Source organism: Acinonyx jubatus, chromosome A1 (assembly GCF_027475565.1).
Source record: "Acinonyx jubatus isolate Ajub_Pintada_27869175 chromosome A1, VMU_Ajub_asm_v1.0, whole genome shotgun sequence".
Lineage (NCBI taxonomy): Eukaryota > Metazoa > Chordata > Mammalia > Carnivora > Felidae > Acinonyx > Acinonyx jubatus.
In genome coordinates, this window is record NC_069380.1 from 160,467,349 (window position 1) to 160,490,667 (window position 23,319).

Consider the following 23,319-nt stretch of genomic DNA (forward strand, 5'->3'; position numbering starts at 1 on the left):
TAACCAAGGAGGTGAAAGATCTGTACACTGAAAACTACAAAATCTTGATGAAGAACAAATAAATAGAAAGACATACTGTTCTCATGGATTGGAAGACTTAATATTGTTAAAATGCCCACATTGCCAAAATGATATACAAATTTAGTGAAGTCCCTATCAAAATTCCAATGGAATTTTTTACAAAAATAGGAAAAACAATACTAAAATTCATATGAGTAACCACAAAAGACCCTGAATAGCCAAAGCAATCTTGAGAAAAAAGAATAAGGCTGGAGACATCACATTTATGATTTCAAAATATATTATAAATCCACAGTATGAAATTATTATGGTCCTGGCATTTAAAAAGATATATAGACTAATGGTACAGAATAGAGAGCTCAGTAATAAACACATGCATACATAGCCCATGTATCTTTGTAAAGGGTGCCAAGAATACACAATAAGGAAAAGTCTCTACAGAAAATGGTTCTGTGGAAACTGGATATCCACATACAAAAGAATGAAATTGCACCTATATCTTGCACCATTCACAAAAATCAACTCAAAATGGATTAGACTTAAATGTAAGACTAGAAATGGTATAACTCCTAGAAGAAACCATAGAGGAAAAGCTTTATGACATTGGTTTTGGAAATGTTTTCCTGAACATGACATCAAAAGTACAGGAAAATGGCGGCATTTGGGTGGCTCAGGTGGTTAAACTTCTGACTTCAGCTCAGGTCATGATCTCAGAGTTCATGAGTTTGAGCCCCGCATCGGGCTCTCTGCTGATAGCTCAGAGCCTGGAGCCTGCTTCAGATTCTGTGTCTCCCTCTCTCTCTGCCCCTTCCCCACTTGTGCTTTGTCTTTCTCTCACTCTCTCAAAAATAAACATTAAAAATTAAAAAAACAAAAAGTACAGGCAAACACAACAAACATAGACAGATGGCATAACACTAAGCTAAAATGTTCCTGTACAGCAAAGGGAACAATCAACAACATGAAAATGCAACCCACAGAATGGGCAAAAACATTTGTAAACCATATATCTGATAAGGAGTTAATTTCCAAAATATGTAAGTAACCCACACAAGTCATAGCAAAAAAAAAAATTAAAAAAATTAAATTAAATTAAATTAAAAAATGATTTGATTGGAAAATAGGTAAAGTGCTTGAATAGACTTTTCCTAAAGAAGACATACAAATGGCCAACAGATATACAAAAATATGATAAATATCACAAATTATGAGGAAAATGCAAGTCAAAAACACAAGGATATCAACTCACACCTGTTAGAAAGGCTATAATGAAGAATAAAAAAGATAACAAGTGTTGCTGAACATGTTGAGAACTTGGAATGGAAATATACAATGTATATTCCTGTCAGTTAAAATATCTCCCTGGTTTTTGCTCTGTTTAAATTCTTATTGTCCTTTCTTCTCTTAACAATGTCCTGCTTTTCTGTAGACTCTGTCCTATTCCTCACTTCCGACTGCTTTGTTTACAGAATAACCATTTCCATTTCTCAGACCCAAGAGTAAACAATTGACCCACGACTGGCTAATAATTTAATTCTTGTTAATTTATCATATTTTATAGGGATTTACCATATAACAAGCAGTTTCTGTGTAACAGGATACATTGGTATAAATAACATCAACAGAGCCGCCAATCCCACAGACCTTACATTCAAAGGTGAAGTCTGTGTGTCTGTACTTCTAGACTTATAGTCAGGGATGGAAACATGGTTCACTTTAGGCAAATCAGGAAGGAAATCTGTTTCTCTATAAAACTACTTTATATTCTTGTTTCCAGAATTCCTGTGTAAGGGTTGAGACTGTTTGGTTTTTTTTTTTCCTTTTTTCCTTTTTTCCTTTTTTTCATTTTTTTGCTTTATTCAGTTTGCTCCAAGGACAAAATCAGTTGTAATCAGGATCACAAACATTATTTGATTGTCTCACAGCCTGATCAGTAAAATCTGAAAAATGGAAAATGTTACCCCAGTTGCAAATAAAATACCCTTGGAGTTCACTGAGATAGAAAGTGGAAATAATTAGAACAGTACTTGTAAGCTACTCTTTTCTAGACAATTATAGGACCCTGTTGCAAACCCTTCATACATCACTGCTGATTTCCTTTGAAAATTCTCAGCCCATACCCAGGAATTTATTTGTCAATAATAAGATCAATCAAGGGACCAATCTCAAATGAAGACTCTTTCTTATGAAACAAGACACACTGAAATAAAAACAAAATTTTAGATGTTTGGAAGCAGATCCAGATGAGCACTGGATAAAGAAAAAATATCCTCAAATGCACATATATTTTTAAGCATAATAAAATATCAAAAATGTTTCTTTTCACTTGTGATCTTGAAATCATGTCTGGGAAATGAAAAGGGTATTCAGATGTTTCTTAAGTCTCTTCCTGAGGATAGGGTATTCCTTGAGTACGTTCCCCCCCCCCCCTTAGAGTCTTTTATCGTAATAAATATGATAGAAAACCACCGGATTTATCAAGGAGCACCTTTAACTGGTATAATGGAGAATGAGATTTTTGAGAAGTGGAGAATGAGGACAATTTTAATTTAGGTAATGAAAGTTTAAATTATATTGGAAGGAGGATAAGATATTTATGGTCTTATTGTCTTCAATTAAATGGTAGGCTCGAAATATATTATTTACTAGAGAAAGGAATATCATACAACATATAAAATATATCTGAATTAATAGGTGGGCTTCCAAAGACTGGTGAACCAGAATTATTATGTGTAGTAAATTTATTATTAAGGAGTGACAGGCAAGGTAGCATTTCTGTTGCATGACAAGATTATTATTAAAAGGTCATAGAAAAAGGAAAATAAAATAAGATTAAAAACATTTTTTTCATAATAGGATTAAATGTTTTTTATTAACTAGGAATATTAGAAAATAATTGCCTTAATAGTTTCATATGCAAAGCTTTAAAATAATTCATTTTTCCTGGGCTCTGGTTCATTTTGAATGTATTTTGAAGATGCTAAAATAACAACCATTGTATTCGTTGTATCATTCCATCTCCTATCTGGTATAGCTATCAGCATTTTTTATCTGGTTATCTGCCATTTGAGAACATGAAGAACAAAAAGAAAATGCACTTCTATGACACTTCAATTGTATAGTGAAAACTATACAATTATTTGCAGCTTTGCCAATTTTATTTTTTGTTAGAACTTATCTTCCTGTACTGAGTTAACTTTGTATTTTATTTATCTAATTAGAATTACCTGTAATTCTCAGCACTTGCAGTGCAGGGATAAGAACCTCTGCTAGGCTAAAAGTTAGTGTATATTGAATAATGCTCAGAGAAACCAGATCAATTGTGCTAACTTTATTTTTTCTTCTTCAACAGTCTTTATTCTTTTTTTTATTTCTCTTATCCTCTGCTACTTGTATTTCCTTCCCATGATGTTTGATCTAAAAAATTAGGTTTCTCATTGAAGATTGGGACAAATATGCATATTTGCACCTGCTTTCTCCAAAATGAAACAAATATGACAATAAAAAAGGAATTTTAAGCCACAAATCTACAAGGACAAAACCATAAACACACACACACACACACACACACACACACGACAATGATAGAAGAAATATTTGGAAGGTAGAAAGCAAAGGCTCACAATGTGCTGGATTGCAGACCATTGAAATAACACTAAATGAATTTCTCTGACATGCTGGGAAAGTAGATAGGGATGGTGCAATGCATAAAGAGGGAAGCCATAATGTCCAAATTCAAATCCTGATTCCACTATTTGCCATTTGGGATCTTACAAAAGCTAATTTTTCTCTTCCTTTTCTCACTTTCCTGAACTGTATAGCATGAAACCAACATAGTAGTACCTACTTCATAGGGCTTCATAGGGCTGTTTTCAGTATTAAGTTAATTAAGACTTTATACAGTGTCTGGAACATTGTTATTTCTCAAAATGCTGCCAGACTGGAGTTCCCATCCAAGCAACTTGGACTTATACAGAGAAACTGTTGCTCTGCATTCAAGCCTCACCCCTGCTGCACATTTGCACAGCTGCTCCTAAATCCACTGATCAATACAATAGAACACTCACGAGCTTCCCTGGACACTTGTCAACAAATTCCCTGAAGGTGTGGTACTCTGGTCCAAGCAGGGTGGGTTGGGTCAGGATATACTATGTGCTCAAAGCTGTGGACAGAGGGGATGTGACTCTGTTACAGTTACTACAGGCTTTAGGCAATGTTCAAGTCTAAATTCACGGGGTTTGAAACTGACAGATCTGAAGACAAATAATGGTTGTATCTATCATTGTAGCTTTAGGCAAGCTACTTAATCTCCCTATCGATATACATATCTAATGTCCCACATGCAGTTAATGCCTCCTTCAGAGCGGCACTATAAATGCACCCAGTCTGAAGTGTGGCACATTGTAGACACTCACAAAGAACAGCTAAAACAGTGTTTAAAAATTTTACAAACGTCTTGAGCATTTCTCAAGTATTCTCCAAGTTTGTATATTACAGCTTAACTGTGTGAATCTCACAAGTTGCCAATAATACACAGCTACTTTCCTGTGATTGATCCCCATGTCCTTATCAAGAGAAAGTGATTTATCATCTCTAGGGCAGAGACAATGCACATTTTTTGTTTCTCTGTATCTACTTCCTATGGTATCCATTTTGTGTATATAACAAATAAACACTGATTTAATCTATAGTTATGAATACCAGATTATGGTACTGATAATTCTAAACCCATGAGTCAGTTTTGTTACTCCTTAAACTACACTGCTTACACTGGAGAAGATGCTTAGAAGCTATGTGAAGATCACACATACACAAGAAGAATCTTTAATAAATAAAAAGTTCTACCAATGATTTCAATGTTTTGCTATTGGTATTTAAATCTGGTCCATTCAATGAAATATTTGAATAAAAAGTATATAAAAATGTATGTGTATTTGATTCTGGAAGGAGATAGATAACAAAACAAAACAGTTTTTTTTCATTAGTTGTGCTGAGATCAAGTGAGTTTGATGTACCTTTTTAAAGAATAAATTTCTTTTAATCAGAGGCAAAATTTAAATAATGCGTATCATGATAGAAATAGGCATTTCTTATTATAATAGAAATACATATTAATTGTTCAAAAACAAAAGGATAATAAAAATAATAACTATAATCTTAACACATGAAATAAACACTGTAAGTTCCTTTTGGTATTTTTCTTTGTAAATGCTTTATAATTTTAAAGTTTCAAATAGAATTATACTATACATGCTGTTTGTATCTTTCTTTCATTTGGTATTTTAATTAGAATTTCACAGTTTAATAAATAATGTTACAAACATGACTTTTAAAGGCTACATCAAAACCCATTTATGATTATATCATAATTTATCTTCTATATCTAGAAATGTGCCTTCATAGCTAATATGAATAATTCTTTGTATAAAGTAGATGTATTAGTTGTGAAATCATAGAAAACTGCCGCAAGATGGCTTAGAGGAAAGGGTAATTTACTCAAAGAATACTAGCGTACTTTGTGTAAATGAAAGAGTTGAAAATCCAGACCACAGGCAGATGCAGCAATGTCTCAGGAATAAACTGAAAGAGAAATTCATTCCTCAAGATCGTCTGCCTCTCTGTCTCTGTTTAGGTATATGTGTGAGTGTGAGTGTGTGTGATTTGTCATCTCTGCTTTTCTCTGAATGCCAACTTCAGTTGCTTCTTTCTGTATATAAACTTCATTTTCATGGAATGCATACTGTCTTCCACAGCTTGGCTAGAAAATGGCCACTGACAACAACCAAGATATACTCCTCACATCTTCTTACACACACACATGCACACACACACACACACACACACACACACACACACACACAAATCCACTGCACACTTATTCACATCATGTGTACACACACACACACGCTTTGATTACTTTTATTCAGTTATCATTTGAAGTATATAGTGAAGGATTTTAACTGATCTGGTTTCATCAGTTGATAACACTTTGTCCAAGGATTCATATTCTGTAATAATAGATAGACCCATAATAATTATGTGGTTGTGAGCTACCATAGGGACAATTTCTAGAAGTGGATTGTGCTCTACAGATTACTATATAAACAACCATTTCTTTTTGGAATGTGCATCTCTGTACATGTATCTTTCCACACATCTATTAAATATTTTCAGATATTTTGAGAACAGGAATTATTATTAAAAGGGTAAAGAAAATATTTAGGGCTTTTGCTATATGGTCCCATTTGTACATATAGAAATTGGTTGTCAATTTGATATCCTTGAAAAGTGAATTTAATTGACATTTCACTAATATGATCATAGCATATTTTAGTAAATGTTATGTATCTATCATGTTGTTTACATTAAAAATATACCGTGAGTCAGGACACTTAATCTGGTGTATCCAATCATTAGCTATGTGACCATGGACAGATAATTTCTCTGTCTTAGCATAAGTCTCCTTGAAAATAAAGTTTTGAATTGTATAATGCCTAGGGATTTTTTTTTTGTTTTCTGTTTTTTTTTTTAATTTTGTTTTTTGCCAGTTAATGAGCACTTAATGTAACAAAAACTGAGTAGGTTGAAGGAAATTCCTGAATGGTATATGAACACAGTTGTTTCTTTGTTTTCTAGAACTTCAATCTGACAATTCATCCAAAAAAGGGGCTCTTTTGTCTCAGGCTACTCTTCACAAACACCTTCTAGATCTCTGTGTTTATATTTTTATGGTCATTCACTTCAATCCCACAGATGTCTTAAGACTGAAACTTAAGAATCACGTACATGCTATAAGTGTCAAGAAGCCTTTGTTATAAAGGAAATCGTTTGGTCTGACTGGCAATGAGCAGATTGAGATTTAAGAGGAGATTAACATATCAGGAAATGAGTGAGGCAAAGATGATGTCTCATCTGCAGACAGTGGTTAGGCATTATTTCATCAGATGTCATGTAAAGAATCAGACAAGAGGATAGGTGATATTAATGACAAGGACTCAAATACCTTGGTTAGTGGAAAAGAAAGCACACCCTAATCCAGAGATATAATGACTTGTCTAAGATAGATTCACTTAATATTTTATATATTAACATTAAACCATTAAACTATGGCTCAGAAAATTATATGAAATATGGAAATCCATACCAAAGCATTATTTATGCATTAGAATAAATGCCTTCTTTTAATTGAAGAACTTGGATGAATTTTGAGTCTATCTTGACATAAGATGTATATAGAAATTTTTCTTTCAAAAACATTAACATATTTTGATCAAGTGTGTGCTAATGCCTTTGAATAATGGATTTATACTTGACTGTAAATCCTTTTCTAATAGTTTAATTTTGTTTTATTCAACAAAAATTTTAATTTTTTGTTGACCATCTACTTTCAATTAGGAGTAGCAAAATGTCATTCTAGTTCTTTGAAATTCCACTTTTTGTTTTTCATTTAAGTAGTGGAGCTATAGCTAAAATGGGCAGAATTTCTTAATATAAAAGTCAGATTTGCTGACAGTATTACAGCCCTTTATCTATAGCTAGGTTTGTATTGCCAAGGAAGAAAGGACTTAATTTTCTAAGTTTGATACCATTTAAAAACCATATGTATGAAACATAGACACTTGCTGATCTTACTTGACTGTTTAACATTGCTTCTGTCCCTCTGCTTTTGCGTGTGATGCTGTTTGCATATAGGCAATAAATATTTGACTTAACATTAGTTGCATCTTCTGAAAGAAAAAAATATCAAAATATTGTCGTAAGATTATTGAAATATAAAAGCTTTATGACTCACTAAAAATCATACTAATTTTTGCTGCTTAAATGAAGGAGGAATTTGTATGCTATAGAAATAGGAATGGGTTTGATTAGAGACTGCCAGTGACTGACACCACATAAAGTCGCGTTTCCTTCAAACATGTTACTGTGGCTCATAATTTACATAAGTGTGCAAATATTTCATGGGATGTTACTTGCATAGCTTTTTTATACTAACATATGTGTACATCTTTGTAAGACCACTCTCCATTGAGTTTGATTACAATACACCTGGCGTTCCTTCAGTTTTCTTTGGTGAGAAACATCTGGTTGAAATTTCTGTTGTATCCGAAATACCTTGATAAATATGCCATCTATGGACTTTGAGTCCAAAAATTGCTGTGTATCACTCTAAATTTAGCGTTTTCTGGACAAGCAATGTAAAACTACTGAACAGTTTGGTAATGAATCTTTCCTTCACTTTTTTACTCTTGTTTCCCGCATAATATTGTAAGATCATACTGTATTATCACACTTGACCTTTTTGAAAGTAGATCTAGGAGTTAATTTCTTATAATCAAGCATTTATCAGAGTGTGTATGGTTTGGTTTTATAAGCAAGAATGCCATGACATTTATATATCTTTAGGAAGAATGTGCCATTTAAAAAGTATGACCTAGTATGTCATGTATTAACAGCACCATTTATTTTTTTAAGAAAAAGCATATTTAGATTGTCACGCAATTTCAAGTTTTCCAGTACATTGTCATGATCAGACATGAAAGCTGTGGTTTAGAAATGTTTATTTTTCAGCCAAATAGAATCCAACTAAATGCAGATGTTTTATACTCCATAAAGTAATTTAGGGAATCACTTAGCAAACACATTTCCATCAATGTTACAATTCAAACCATTTCATGGCAGTTGCATTTACAATTCAATGCCCATAAAAACAGACTACCAAACAACAAATCATTGGTCAGCTAAGTAGTACCTGAATGTGCCCATACACTTAATGCGCTCTGTTTATTGTTGGACTGCAGGACACGTACTTCTTTTTACTTCAGAAGCTTTGCAAATAATAGGATTATGATTGTATGCGTTTGGCTTTTTGTGTTTTATTGAGTGGAAGAAAGAAAAAGTGTGATGGAAAGAGAAAGATGAAGGTGCCTAACTCTCCACATGAAATAAACAGAAATATAACCAAAAATGAAAAAAAAAATCTGTGTGTCCATCCTTTTACAAAGACTATGATAAGCTTTCCTCTGATCTCCCTCAGAACTGCCACCAGAATAACCTGTTACATTTTCCTACTCAAAGGTAGATGCTATTCTTCCCTAACTCATTCTTTACTCAGTTTTTTGGTATTACTTTACTCCATAAATTATCATGTGCCTATACTAGGACACTGTAATGATGAGAAGAAAATCTCCATGAGAGATACTCTCACCAGTGTCGCCTTCTTGCAATGAGCCAACGTTATAATTATAAAAACAAAAGGTAAATTAGACAGTCATAAACATATTTATTAAGTACCATTGTTTGCATAACATTAAGTATTACAAAAGAAATGCCATTTTGAAATGTCTTTTTTATAATTAAAGATTAACTTTGGACAATGGTAAATTAGCTTTGCCCTGATAATAATAAAGTAGTCCTATTACGAGGTTATTATTTAAACCACACTCAGTACATGACATTCTACTGACGACCAAGAGTTAACACTCTTCCTCTAACTGATTATCCAAGTCTGGTGATAGTCACACCAGGAGAACCAGATTTCTCTATAAGATAAGATTTATTCAATCTCATTTGATTCTGAGGTTCTTGAAAGAAGCATTTTATATACCTGAAAGCCAGTCTGTTAGCTTCAGTCACCAAATTTCCCCACTATCTGTCCTGAACATCCTTTTTTTTTCTCCTGTAGCTATTTCTTGTTGATTTGGTTTCCCCTAAGCCATTACGTAGAACTGCGTAGTATAAACCTGTCACAATTTTGCACTATATGTTATGCAGAGAGTTTCTGAAAATTTTCTCATGAAAATACTTCTTTCAACTCTGCTTTCAATAAGAGATATTATCCTTCATCTCCAGCAGCTGAATTATTTGAAGCTGATGAGTCATATAATAGTTTTCAACTCCCCAAAGCACCTCCATTATGGGAAACTACTTCTGTACTGTCATTTAGTTTATGAAATATGAAATGCTGCCATGTGGCTTCTTCTCAGAATAGCTAAGAGAAGAAAATATAGATGGGAATTGCTCACTAGATAGAAATCTTAAAAGGATGAATTGATAATGTTCATGTAAAGTTTCTCAAGAGTGATTTTACTTAAACTTAGGCTTTGTAATCATTTATCAATACTGTGCTTTAACATTCCAAAATTCAGTTATTAGGAATAAAATGTAGTTTAAAAAATTTTCTACTCTTTATTTTATAAACTATCATCATCATCAAATTTTACTTCTATCTTTTTTATTTTATAAGCCAATCATCATATAAACATCATATTTTATAAACTATATCATATAAGAAGCAAATAAAATAAAGTCTAGAAAAAGAAAAAGATAGTAATAACAGGAGCAGTATAAAGCTAGGAATAAAGTAAAAAACATTTCAATTTATATTCTAGGCTAATGCTATCTCTTCTGAATAAATTTATGTTGTTTAAAATTGAAATTTTCTTGTACCACTTTAATAGCCATAAAAATTTTGTCATTCGTACATTTCTTCTGCCTGATCAATTCTTGGGCCATTATTTGTGTTGATGTAGGTAAGAGATGGAGAAAAGTATTAAAAGAGATTCCAAACTGGAAATTCACTCACTTAATCTAGTAAAGATCTGGTAAAGACAATTAACAGAAAAAGAAATGAGAAATAGAGACATAGACTCAGTTTCAGGAGAGAGGATTGAGAAATGATTTGCAAGACTAAGAGGTAGCTGTTGTGCCCCAAGAGGTATGGTTAGGCAAAGGGAAGATTGCATTAAGGAAGCTGTGTTGTTTCATAAAATACAATTTTCCTTTATCACTTGTTTTGCATAATTCAAAAAAGATTTAAAATACTTTCCAATAGATCTTAATGTTTAAGAGGGTTTTTCTCAAATGTGACAGATTTTAGCTGTAGGTAGATAAGCTTTATGCTCACTTTGTGCATTAGTACCAACCTGGTTTGGAATGCTGGAAGGATATAGCTAAGCATGTAATTAGACAGATCAGACTGCTACTCAGTATACTGTAAGATTCCCACGGTTATTGAAATCAATGGGTCTGTGTGAATTTATATCTAGTTAAAAGCAATCCTAAGTGTTTTATTCTAGAAAAAGCGTTGTTTTTATTTTAGTAGTGCGAGGGGAGGCAAGAGTTATAAATCGGTTGAATAAAATTTTTAAATCTCTTTGATTTCCTTTAAATATCTAAGAATACGTTAAAGGTCACTGATTTTGATTCTATAAGAATAAAACAATCTTCTGGAGAAAATAGACAAATTCAGATGGATAGGTAAGGTTTTATTTTTTGTTTATTTTTGGTTTTGCTTTCCCTTTGGTGAGATGTTAAAAGCTAATTCATTGCTAATTGCTTTCATGTAGATACTGATGTTCTCAAATCGTTAGGAGTAAGTTATGTTTCAGGTACTTTAAAATGATAAAATAAAAGGTTTCATTAACTTTGTACCTATAAATATGAGATATATTATGCTGAAATAACAGACTATCCTACAATTTCAGTGGCTTAAGACAAATATTTATATTTTTGTTCATGGCTCTTGTCCCTCATAGATCACTGGGTGGGGGCAGTGTTCTGATTATTGCAGTACTCAGGAACCCAGGCCATTGGAGTTTTCATCTCAGCAAATCCTTCCATGATTAACAAGGAAGGAGAGAAGATATGGCAAATTTTGTTTTGGCTCTTAACACTTTTAACTCCATGTGACTATTGTTATACCACTTATATTTCATTGTCCAAAGAAAATCAAATGGCAATGCTTAATTTCAAACAGGCTGGCAACTAAAATCCTACAGAATACCCACAAGAGGGCAGAGCCAGGAATATTTGGTGAACTGTACCAATTATATATATACTATATATATCATTATTATGTATGTGGAGATACATATTTTATTATATATGTGGAAATATATATTTTATTATATATGTGGAAATATATATGTGTGTGTGTGTATATATATTATATATATATATATATATATATATATATATATCTCCCATAAAACAATAAAAATGTCTTTGCTTTAGAACTAAGTAATAACATATAGAGCCATAGACCAAACAAAAATTCTGTATTCTACCAAGAAGGGGATTTTAGTGAAAACCATAGAAAGGAAGTGAAAAGTATAGTTTCACATGCCAGTAAAGGAAATCTCTTCTTTTACTCCCGTCAGACAAGTAACAACACCTCAGTAACAATGCCCAAAGGGGCTCATATGCTGTGTAGATTCAAGCATTTGTGATATTACCAATATTTTCAGGTCACTAAAATCTAGTTTAGTAGGAAAGGACATTTATTTGTGAATATGTGTGATATCATGACTAAATCAAATTTTCCCTAGTGAGCAAGTGACTCATTTTATTTCATATCCTCATTTATCTTTACATTTTGTTTGTGTCTAATTTAGGAATATCAAAGATCCCTCAACAGTGATATATTATCATACCTCTTCCTACTATACCATGGTGATAATTTCATCAACAGCTTGTATTCTGTTCTTTTCCTTCATGGCTTCTTTTTACCACACTTGTTTACCTCAGATATTTCATTATGCTGTCCTGTCCATATGACCTTATAAACAATACTTTCTCCTCCCTTCCTGTTTCTGTCGTTAAATACTCTATTTTCCTCCCGCAAAGATCTTACACACTCTGACTATTCCACGTTGCTATTGCCAATCACTGCCACTATTCTTTTCCTTTACTTCCCTGTTCTCATCTTGAGCCTTGGATTCTGACATATGCTTTAATCAAAAACTCCTGTAGTGAAAAACATGTTATCTAGAATTATCTTCCCTGTGTTTTTTTTTTCCTACACCTACAGAGTAAGTTTACATTTTCACTCTGTGAAAGGACTGGTTTGCCAGCAATGATACTATGAGAATTTTTCCCTGGACAGTAAGATGAGCACCATGATCTGATCAATTCCTGAATGGGACATCCCTAATATATTCCTAGAGATGAGTGGGAAGCATCTTGAATAAGTCTTGATAGGGAGTTTAAGGCATAGTAACACCTGACTTCACATTCAATGAGTTTAGAAGTTTAATTCTTCTCTCAGTGTTCATTAAATGGATTAGGGGAACATATGTAAAGGACTACTCCCTGATAACCAGGGTTTTCTTGCACTGACTGGACATGAATGAATGATACTCTAGTGAAGAAACCAAGACAATCTGTTGCTCAACTAGAGGGAAAGCTAACAAAAATAATAAGGTACTTCATTTTTCCATAGGAAAGCAAAAAGAAAGCAGAGAGTTGCTGTATTACATAAACATAAATTCCATGATCAATAGATTGAATATCTCCATTGTGCTTAGGAGGAAAACAAGACTCAGAATTAAGCAAAAGCAGAGGTTGTGCCATTGACTGTATTAATTTGCAAGGGCTATTGTGACAAAATACAATACACTGGGTTGCTTAAACAACAGAGATCTACTTACTGTCTCATGGTTCTGGAAACTAGAAATCCAAGATCAAGGTGTCAGTAGAGTTGGTTCTTTCTGTGGCTGCGAGGGGGGAAGTGTTCCAGAGCTCTCTCCTATTTTTTGATAGTTTTCTGGCCTCCATTCTTCAGCTCCTGCTACATCACTTGACCTCTACCTTCATCTTCATGTGGTGTTCTCCCTGTATGCTTGTGTCCAAATTTTCCCATTTAATATAGAAATCATTGGTATTAGGGGCCCACCCTACATTAGAATCACCTTATTTTTCTTCTTTTTTTTCCTTTTAAATATAGTATAATTAACATACAGTGTCATGTTAGTTTCAGGTGCACAATACAGTGATTTGTCAATTCTATACATTACTCAGTGCTCATCACAAGTGTACTTTTAATCCAATTTACCTATTTCATCCATCCCCCTACCGATCACCCTTCTGGTAACCACCAGTTTGTGCTCTGTAGTTAAGAGTAGTATGACCTCATCTTAACTAATTACCTCTACAATGACTCATTTTCCAAATGAGGTCACAGTCTAAGGTTCTGGGGGTTAGAATTTTAACATATGAGTTTTGTGAGGACATAATTCAGCACATAACACTAGCTAATGACAGTACTCAGACATGACCTTAAAATCAAGAATTAGATTTGTTGGGAAAATGTGACCATAATTATAATGACATGGGGGCCTTTTATAAATATCTATCACTGTGCCCTACTCTCAGAAGCTGTTCAGTTGGTCTGAAGCATAACTTGTGTGTCCATATTTTTTTAAACTCCCCAGATGATTCTTAAATGCAGAAGAAATGAGAACTACTAGGTTAAAACAATCTGAAGTCTTAGAAAACCAAAGTGGCCAACAGTTTAGGCGCAGCAATCCATTAGTTCAAACCTGATACTATTTTCCAATATTTGGAAATTTCAATGTAAGTTCAAAATTACACCTCATTTTCTCTTGAAAGCCGCTAATTCATCTGGCTTTACTGAATTTTATATTTTTGTTTTTAATCTTTCTCCAAATCCTATCACCTGAATGGTTTATCTCATTGATTTACATTGTATTGCTATATGCAAGGGTCATATTCAAAATTTGCATCAGCTGACAGAGCACAGGTATTGACGCATCAGAATAGACACCAGAGTGACTGGAAGAGAAATGGTCATAAACATTGGGAAGCCATATGGCCATAAACACCGGAAGGCCATTTTAGTACATGCTGGCTAAATATCAGTACTGCAAATGTGTTTTCTCCACCTGAGACTGGCTCTGGTGTCTCTATCCACTTACTGATTTGTGACAGAAAATATTACTACTGGGTCACAACCAAATTTGAGGTAATTTCTGCTCTAAACCATGCTGTATAGTACTTTCAAAGCAATGCTTACCTAATTCAAATAGCTGAGGAAGATCCAATGATAAGAAGGGAAGTTTTAGTTAAAATGATTGATTTGTTTGTAATGAAAGACCCTATCACCCTCTACAACACTTCATTTCACAGATACCCTCTTACATCTTTTACATAATCCAGTGGCTATAAGGACTGAATGGCTAAGGGACAAGGTGACCATCTGTGGTTAACGGCTCTACCTTCACACATAGCTGTTCACACATCACTCCAATCCCCCTCAGTTGTCGTGGATATAAATTGGGTGACAATTCCAGTTGCCCTTGATAAAGTTCTTGGGTAAATCAGTCAGGCAGGAGCAATCTTACAAAAGCTATGAAATGGGCTAAGCTTTTCTCCTCTATTCATGAGCTACATTATTTTCTCTTTTACTAGATCATGAAGATCCATTAAAACAGTTTTATAATAAGGTGTATCTAAATGTGTACATGTTTGCATATGTCCAAAAAATATTGAGGAGCTAAATTTTGCTGAGAAAATTATTATTCCCTGACGATGAAATCTCTTCAGACTGTTGAACACTAAAATGGAGCAATCTTTCTTTAAAATAGCTATCAAGAGTAAGGGGAGGTGAAATAATATATCCTCCACCAACTCTTTGGGAAAAATAGTTCTACTTTGTCTATCATTTCAGCCCAAGGGAATAGTTTAATGTTATTTCCACTATAGCACTCTATCACAAAGATTATCAGCTCTGAAAGAACATAGGTAAAGAAGCTGAAAGTAGGTGCTTTCTTGTAGTCAAAAAAGACATTGTTATGGACATCAGAACCAAAGAGTTTCCTTCTCTGGTGTCAACTCTCTCCCAAAAGGTATTAAGATAGTCTAACACTTGGGAGATTTTAATAATTTTTGTAGTTCATAATATGCCTACATTTTGAACTATTTTTTCTATGTGATGTTTTCCTAAGTTTTGCCGTGTGTGTGTGTGTGTGTGTGTGTGTGTGTGTGTGTATGGAATATCACAAGAATGTAATATGCTCTGGCATAAGTTACTTCTATTAAATTAGAAAATAATATTTGTAAGAGATAAAGAAGTCTCCACTGTCTACATCTGTGTCGTCTCAGAGTTAAACTATAGGAGAGAGAAATAATTATTTCTGACTCTAGATAAGTAGGTGGGTAATTTCATCTCTGTTGCTGTTACCAAGTTGCCAACCAACTCAGGTGGTCAACTATCATGCATTATGAGAGCTGAAGAGTGACCTTGTCGGTCCACTTCCATTTTTGTTCTTTCCACATAGGCCACTTCCTCTGTGGTTACAAGTGCTGAAGTCAATTGCTGTTAAAACCAGATTAGCCACCATCTTGCCTTTAGGTAAAGTCCCAGGTGCCATACAAAAGATACTTTCCATATTCACTGAACTTTTATGAGTGTCATTTCTGGATTCATGTTTTTGTCCCTTATTTTTATTCTATATTGCTGAACTCAACTGGAGAACATTTGTGTAGAAAAGGTTTTTCTCCCTCCATTCACTCTCTTCATATTTAAAAGTTTGCTCTTTTTCCTTTGTTTCTACTATTTTAGTGTTTTGGGCTAAAAATCTCTCAGGCACACCCCTCCTCTTCTTGACCCCAACTCTGGCACCCTGCTATCAACCTCTAAGGTCATGTGTTCTTGCTTGCCTGAGAGGGTGCTGTAGGTGGTGGTATGCTGGAATCAGCTAACGTGGGTTTGTGAAAGCCAAATGTGTGCATCTTTTCCTAACTCTGTGTACAGTGACTTCATTTTGGTAGCTAAGAATTGGCCATGGGTGGGAGTATTACTTCAGGCGTATTGGCAAACCCTATAAATCAGGGCCTTTTCTCTCATGAAGAGCAAGAACAGCTATGAAGTTTCAACTTCAAGGTCTGGGCTCCACGTTTCCATATTTTCTTGTTCTCTGAGCCAAGAATAGCAACCCTAGTGACTTTTGTCATCCTGCAATGCTGCCTTATTTGCTAGTGTAGGATATTACAAATATTTTATTATATCAAGTACATTTGTTTTTAGTATATCAACAAAATAAATTCTAAGAAAATGAAGTACGCAGTCAAAAAGATGCATGAAAGAAGCATTTGATTTTATTAGACAATGCCAAATTGTCCTGTATTTTAAGATTTTGCACTTCTGCTAATGGTGCAGAGACATGCACATTTGTTTCTCCATAGTGTCACAAGGATTTGGTGTCCTCATGTATTATTTCACCATTTGGAGAGGTGAGAAATATATTTTTCTTTGTTTTTTATTTCCTCATTACATTTTATATGGACCTTTCTTATGATGAGGGAGCATAAGGCAAGCTGAGGGCCAAAGACAAACTAACAGCACCTCCCACCACCAGTGTGATACGTGTGATATTCCTCAGGTACTCCTGGCTGCCCAAGAACAGGGGAAAGGAAAGAAAACAAATGGTTGACTGATAGAGATCACAGTCATACAGGACAGGAGTCTCCTTCAGTTTTCAGATAACTTAGTAAACTACAAGAAAAAGGCAAACTTATCTATAGCCGAAGCTCCAGAAACCTATAGATTCCATTTCCTGGAATGTCACCCTTATCAAGATGTAAGGGGGTTTAAATGCTTGCCATGGTGATGTGGGAAACAAAGGTAAATAAAAAATTAAATTCCCTCACTGCCTATGGCCCACTGACAAGTTCTTGAAACAGGCAGAGTGACCTTCCTCTAGGAGCTCAGCTGCCTCAGTGATGACACTTTGCTAGGGGCAAAAAGGCAAGGTTAGCTTAACATTATCCCAACCTCCAGGATCCTGTGCGTCTACATCAACATGTAAAAATTCCTTTGGGGGGCGCCTGGGTGGCTCTGTCGGTTAAGCGTCCAACTTCAGCTCAGGTCATGATCTCACGGTCTGTGAGTTCGAGTCCTGCTTTGGGCTCTGTGCTGACAGCTCAGAGCCTGGAGCCTGCTTCGGATTCTGTGTCTCACTTTCTCTCTGCCCCTCCCCCATTCATGCTCTGTCTCTCTCTGTCTCAAAAATAAATAAACATTAAAAAAAAAATTAAAAATAAAAATTCCTTTGGAAACTTCCTTTATCTGAACCCCCCAACCCCAAGATATATGTTGGTAATCATACTCCAGGCATGGCCCCTGATATACATCTGAAGGGTCTCATGACTGAGGTTTCACTAAACAGTAATAAATGATGTTTTCCTAACAACAGCTAACCCCTCAAGGTCCTGGAAACCTTGCTTCCAAAATTCCTTAGAGACTTATGCTCTCTCTAACCCCTGCCCAACCTGAAGGTATATAATCAGTCATTCTTCACAACCCCAGTGCAGCACTTTCTTCCCATGAGTTCTGTCCCTGTGCTTTAATAAAATCACCTTTTTTTTTTGTTGCAAAGATGTCTTCAAGAATTCTCTTTTGGCCATCAGCTCTGAACCCCACCATCACCCCAAAACCCCATCACGTTGGTCATTTAATATTTGTTACTTGTTTTTTTTCTAGCATTTCTTTTGATTCTTTCTTATAACTTCCATGTCTCTGCTTACATTAACCATGCATTCTTTCATGTTGTCCACTTTTTCTGCTAGAGTAGAGCCATTGCCATATTAATCATAGTTATTTTAAATTCCCAGTCTGATAGTTCCAATCTCTGCCATATCTGAGATTTTGATGTCTTCTTTGTTTTTTCAGACTGGGGTGATTTTTTTTCTTTTAGAATGCCTTGTCATGTTTTGTTGAAAGCCAGGCATGATGTAACAGATAAGAGAAACCTAGGTAAATTGGCTTTTTAGTGTGAAATTTTATGTTATCTGTCCAGGAGTTGGGCTGTTTTTACTGTTTGCTATAACTGTAGGTGTCAGAGGCTAAACTTTCTCTAGTGTCTTTGTTTTTGTCTCTTCTGTTGTCCCTAGGTTTCTCTGGAGACTCCTTAAATTGAGTAGTTCTTTCAGCTTTAATCTCCCGTTATTATACAGGATCCCAATTGATGTGATAGTAAGATGTGTGGGACAAGAAGCATCTCCAATCCTACAAATAAGTTTCCTTCTTTGAGTGAATCTGTGTCTCCATGCTGTGATGTTCACAGGTACTTCTCACCTTTGTGTCTCCTCCACCTTAGGTGACACAGGATAGTAAAAGGGGGCTAGAATTGGGTATTTCTCTTCTCCCAATTCAGCTAGGCTCTGGTAAAATCCAAACTGCTTAGGCTCTGGTGTAACAGTTTCCTTGTAGGACAGACATTTCTTTTAAGGAGAACATAAGCTCTGGATGTATTTCAAAATGGGTCCCTTTGTTGCCCCTCCCCCTGCTGGAAGTATGAGAAGACTGTTCTCCAGTTTTCATTAAAAGAACCTGGTGAGGTTTCTGGCAGTCAAACTCATGAAAATGCAGCAGCCCATGTATGGTTGAGCCCTTAGGAGGTTTTTTTCTCTCAAGCTGGTCCATGTCCAGTCTCCATCTATTAGTCTCTTGCCCTTTAAATATTCCTACTGTTGCTGGCTCCAGATGATGGCATTTATTCCCCTTGTAAGCTCTAATTCTCTATATTCACCTATTTCTCTAGTTTTCAGGGCAACAGTCTACCATGATCTCAATTTTCTGATAGATTTTAAGAGAACTGTTGATTTTCAGGCCTTTTTCAGCTTTTTTCTTATTGTGAAGATGGAGCTGATGTCTTCCAAACTCTTTACATGTCAGACTAGCTCATTTTACATGTATTTTTTTCAGTAAACCTCTCTTAATTGTTAGCACATTTAAAATTATCAAGCCATTCTGAACCCTATTTCATTTCTCTGTTGAAAAAGAAGCTTTAGTATACAGATGAGAGGCTAAGAAGTCAGATTTACATTGCACATTCCATGACTAACTATAATATTTTCAACTAAGACCTTAGGGACACAATTAACCCATCTTCACATCAGTTTCTCTTCCATAAAATGAGAGTAGTAATTTTCTTATAAGATGTAGATGATTGTATGTTCTCTTATTTGGTAAGTAGTAGATATCTAGACTTGAGGCTGGCAAACTAAGGCCTATAGTTTAAATTCAGCTCACAACCTGTTTTGATAATTAAACTTTTATTGAAACACAGCCATGCTCATTCATTTATTGTCTGTGGTTCTTTTGCATTACAACGACCAAAGAGATGAGTAGCTGTGATAGAGAGTGTATGGAACACAATGTCTAAAATATTTATCATCCAGCATTTTACAGAAAACTTGCTGTCCAATTGTGTTGTCCACATTGGACATATCCACCACTGTGTAAGTCAGTGATTCTCCAACTTTACCAGACATCAGAACCACCTGGAAAGTTTCTTAGAGTATAGACTATTGAACCCCAACTCCAGAGTTTCTTTTTTTACATTCATTTATTTTTGAGAGGCAGAGAGACAGAGCACAAGTGGGGAGGGGGCAGAGAGAGAAAGAGAATCCAAAGCAGGCTCCAAGCTCTGAACTGTCAGCACAGAGCCTGACGCAGGGCTCGAACCCATGAACCATGAAATCATGACCTAAGCCAAAGCCAGACGCTTAACCAGCTGAGCCACCTAGGTGCCCCACCCCAACTCCAGAGTTTCTGATTGAGTAGACATTGGCTGGAGCCTGAGAATTTGCAATTCTAATAAATTGTCAGGTGATACTGACTTGCCAGTCCAGGAATCACACTTTGAGAATCATTGATCTAAGCTGTTCTCCAAAAGAACTACAAATAACCTAAGAGGTTGAAATTTATATCTACTGTCTTTTCCCTGAACTCAGATAAAAGGATTTTGTTTGGAGTCTGTTGTTCATGGAAGAAAAAAGAAAAAAGAAAAAAAAGAAACCTAAACTCAGGTACATGCCTGAGAGTGCTAAAGAGGCTCACCACTCTTTAGCACCTCACCTGGAATCTCTCTAATTTCTCCCTTGTCTCCACCTGTGTAAGCCATTAAATGTCCCCAGCATCCTCCCTCCTCCAGCTCCACCCCTGGGGCGTCACCCAGCAGCATCTTCACCATCAGGTAGCCTCCTAGAATCCATTGTCTTTATAGTGTTCTCACAGAGGTAAGAACAGATATTTTGTAACATCGTCCTGGGAATCTCTGGGTAACAATATGTGAAAGCCGAAGAAGCTTTGCTTGTGAAGGTAGGAGTTAGACCATTTTCTATGGGAGGTTATTCTTTTTGACAATGTCCAAATTATCATACCATGAATTTCATGTACATTGTAGTTGCTTTGATTTTGTTGTCAGACAAAGGCATATGCATTTGTACCTATTACTTGCGGGGATGTGGGCTGATCCTGTCTCTGCATTTAAAGTGAAAGAAACATGCATTTTAAACTATCAACTGCAGCTATGTTTTTGTTTCATATTACAGTTATTTAGATTTTAAAAGTTGTAAAATGATTTAGAATTAAGTTTTCAGTAAGGCCTCTTAAAATTTCATAAATTCACAATTAGACAATTAATTGTTAAGCATTGCAATATAAAAGACACTGAAATAAATGAGATTGGTAATATTGACTTTTGATATTTTTATATAAAGGAATGGTATAATTAATGTATAAGAAGTACAATAAATATTGAGGAATTTAGTGTATAAATAATAAAATGATGCAGGCTGAGATAATTGTTCTTAAAATGCATAAATGTATGAGAGGTCAAAGCAGAGGAGAAACACCTGTGGTGAGGAACATCCAGCAGTTACCCTAAGGATGTAATGTCGGCAGCAAGTCTTGAATAATGGCAGTATTTCCACAGGTGGGCCTGTTGCAGGAGGGCATTTAAGAGAATAGAAACCACAGGATCAAAAGCAAGGAGTCAGAAAAGTTGGAGTTATTTGGGATAGCAGGTAGTTTTATTCAGCTGTAGATACATAGGGCAGAAATAGGTGATGAAACAAATAAATGTGGGTTTTGTGGAATATTTACTTGATTTGGGTTGGGATAAATAGCAATTTTGAGCCAGAAAAGATGTGTTCAGAGATAAAGTACACGTTGCCAAATCTTTCAAGGATTTAACTATGTGGGAATAAATTAAAAAATAAAATTATGAGCATCTGAAATAGGATAGCAGCAGTTATAAAAAAAGGTGACAAATTCAGTACTATTTACATGGAAGATATATATAGTGGTATAGAGTCAGAGGTTTAATACGCATCATTTCAGTATGTATACAATTATAAACGGACAGGAAAAAACAAGTATACAGGTTTTTCCCTATATAGCTAACATATAGTAGAAACATTGAAATACACATGCCAAATATTAAGAACAGGAGGTGGAGTGACTGAGTGGCTCAGTCTGTTAAACATCTGACTTCAACTCAGGTCATGATCTCATGATTCCCAAGTTTGAGCCCCACGTCGGACTCTCTGGTGTCAGCACAGAGCCTGCTTCAGATCCTCTGACTCCCTCTCTCTCTGCCTCTCTCTCTCTCTCTCTCTCTAAAAAATAAATAAACATTTAAAAAAGAAAATAAGGAGGCTTTCTTAAAGGTGATATCAATGATTTTTGTTTTTCCTTTTAGCTCTTTTCTAATTTTTCTGAAATACTATGGGAGTTGAATTATAAAAACCTTGAAATATTTATTTTAGGTTCATGTGTGTACTCAACTGAGTGTCATTATTAATCTAGGCTATTTTTTTAAAGTCCTCCTTAATGTGTGTGATGATGGATTTGTTAGGTCAAAGGAAGTATCCCAGCATAGTAATGTTGACTACTCACTTGTTAACATTATTTGAGTCACTTTCATTACTTGATACTAACACGCTATATGCTCTAATACCAGTATAGGCAATTTTCCCACCTAACATTTTTATTTATCATGAAAACTAGTAAATGTTTCCTGGGACACAAACATGAAAACTAGTAAGGATATAAGTTTAAAAATTTACTACATTTTAGAGAACCCAATTTTATTTTTTTTAATAACGGAACTTGTAACATAATTAATTTTTTTTAGGTAACCATGTAAAAACAACACTATTACGCTTGAATGCCAAAAGACGCGCTCTTACATAACTAGGATTGATTGGTTGATATGGGAAGAAGTAATGGAGATAAAATATGTTAGTGATGGATGTGACTTTCATTGGGATTATGGTGGTTCTATTTACATTTTATCTGTTTGTTTATTTTTTAATGTTTATTTTTGAGAGGGAGAAAGAGCATGAGCGTGAGAGGGGCAGAGAGAGAGGGAGACACAGAAGCCAAAGCAGGTTCCAGGCTCTGAGCTGTCAGCACAGAGCTCGACATGGGGTACGAACCCGTGAAATGTGATGACCTGAGCTGAAGTCAGATGCTTAATCCACTGAGCCACCTGGGAGCCCCTATTTACGTTTTATTCAATATTTCTCTGTTTCCAAAGCATTCGCTACAAAGCATAAAACACAAATTCCTAAAATAATATGAAACATTCTGAGAGAGTGTGATGGCTGATTTTTGTGTCAATTTGACTAGGTTAAGAAATTGACAGAGATACCTGGTAAAACATTTCTGAGTGTGTCTCTCAAAGTGTTTCTAGGAGAGATTAGCATTTG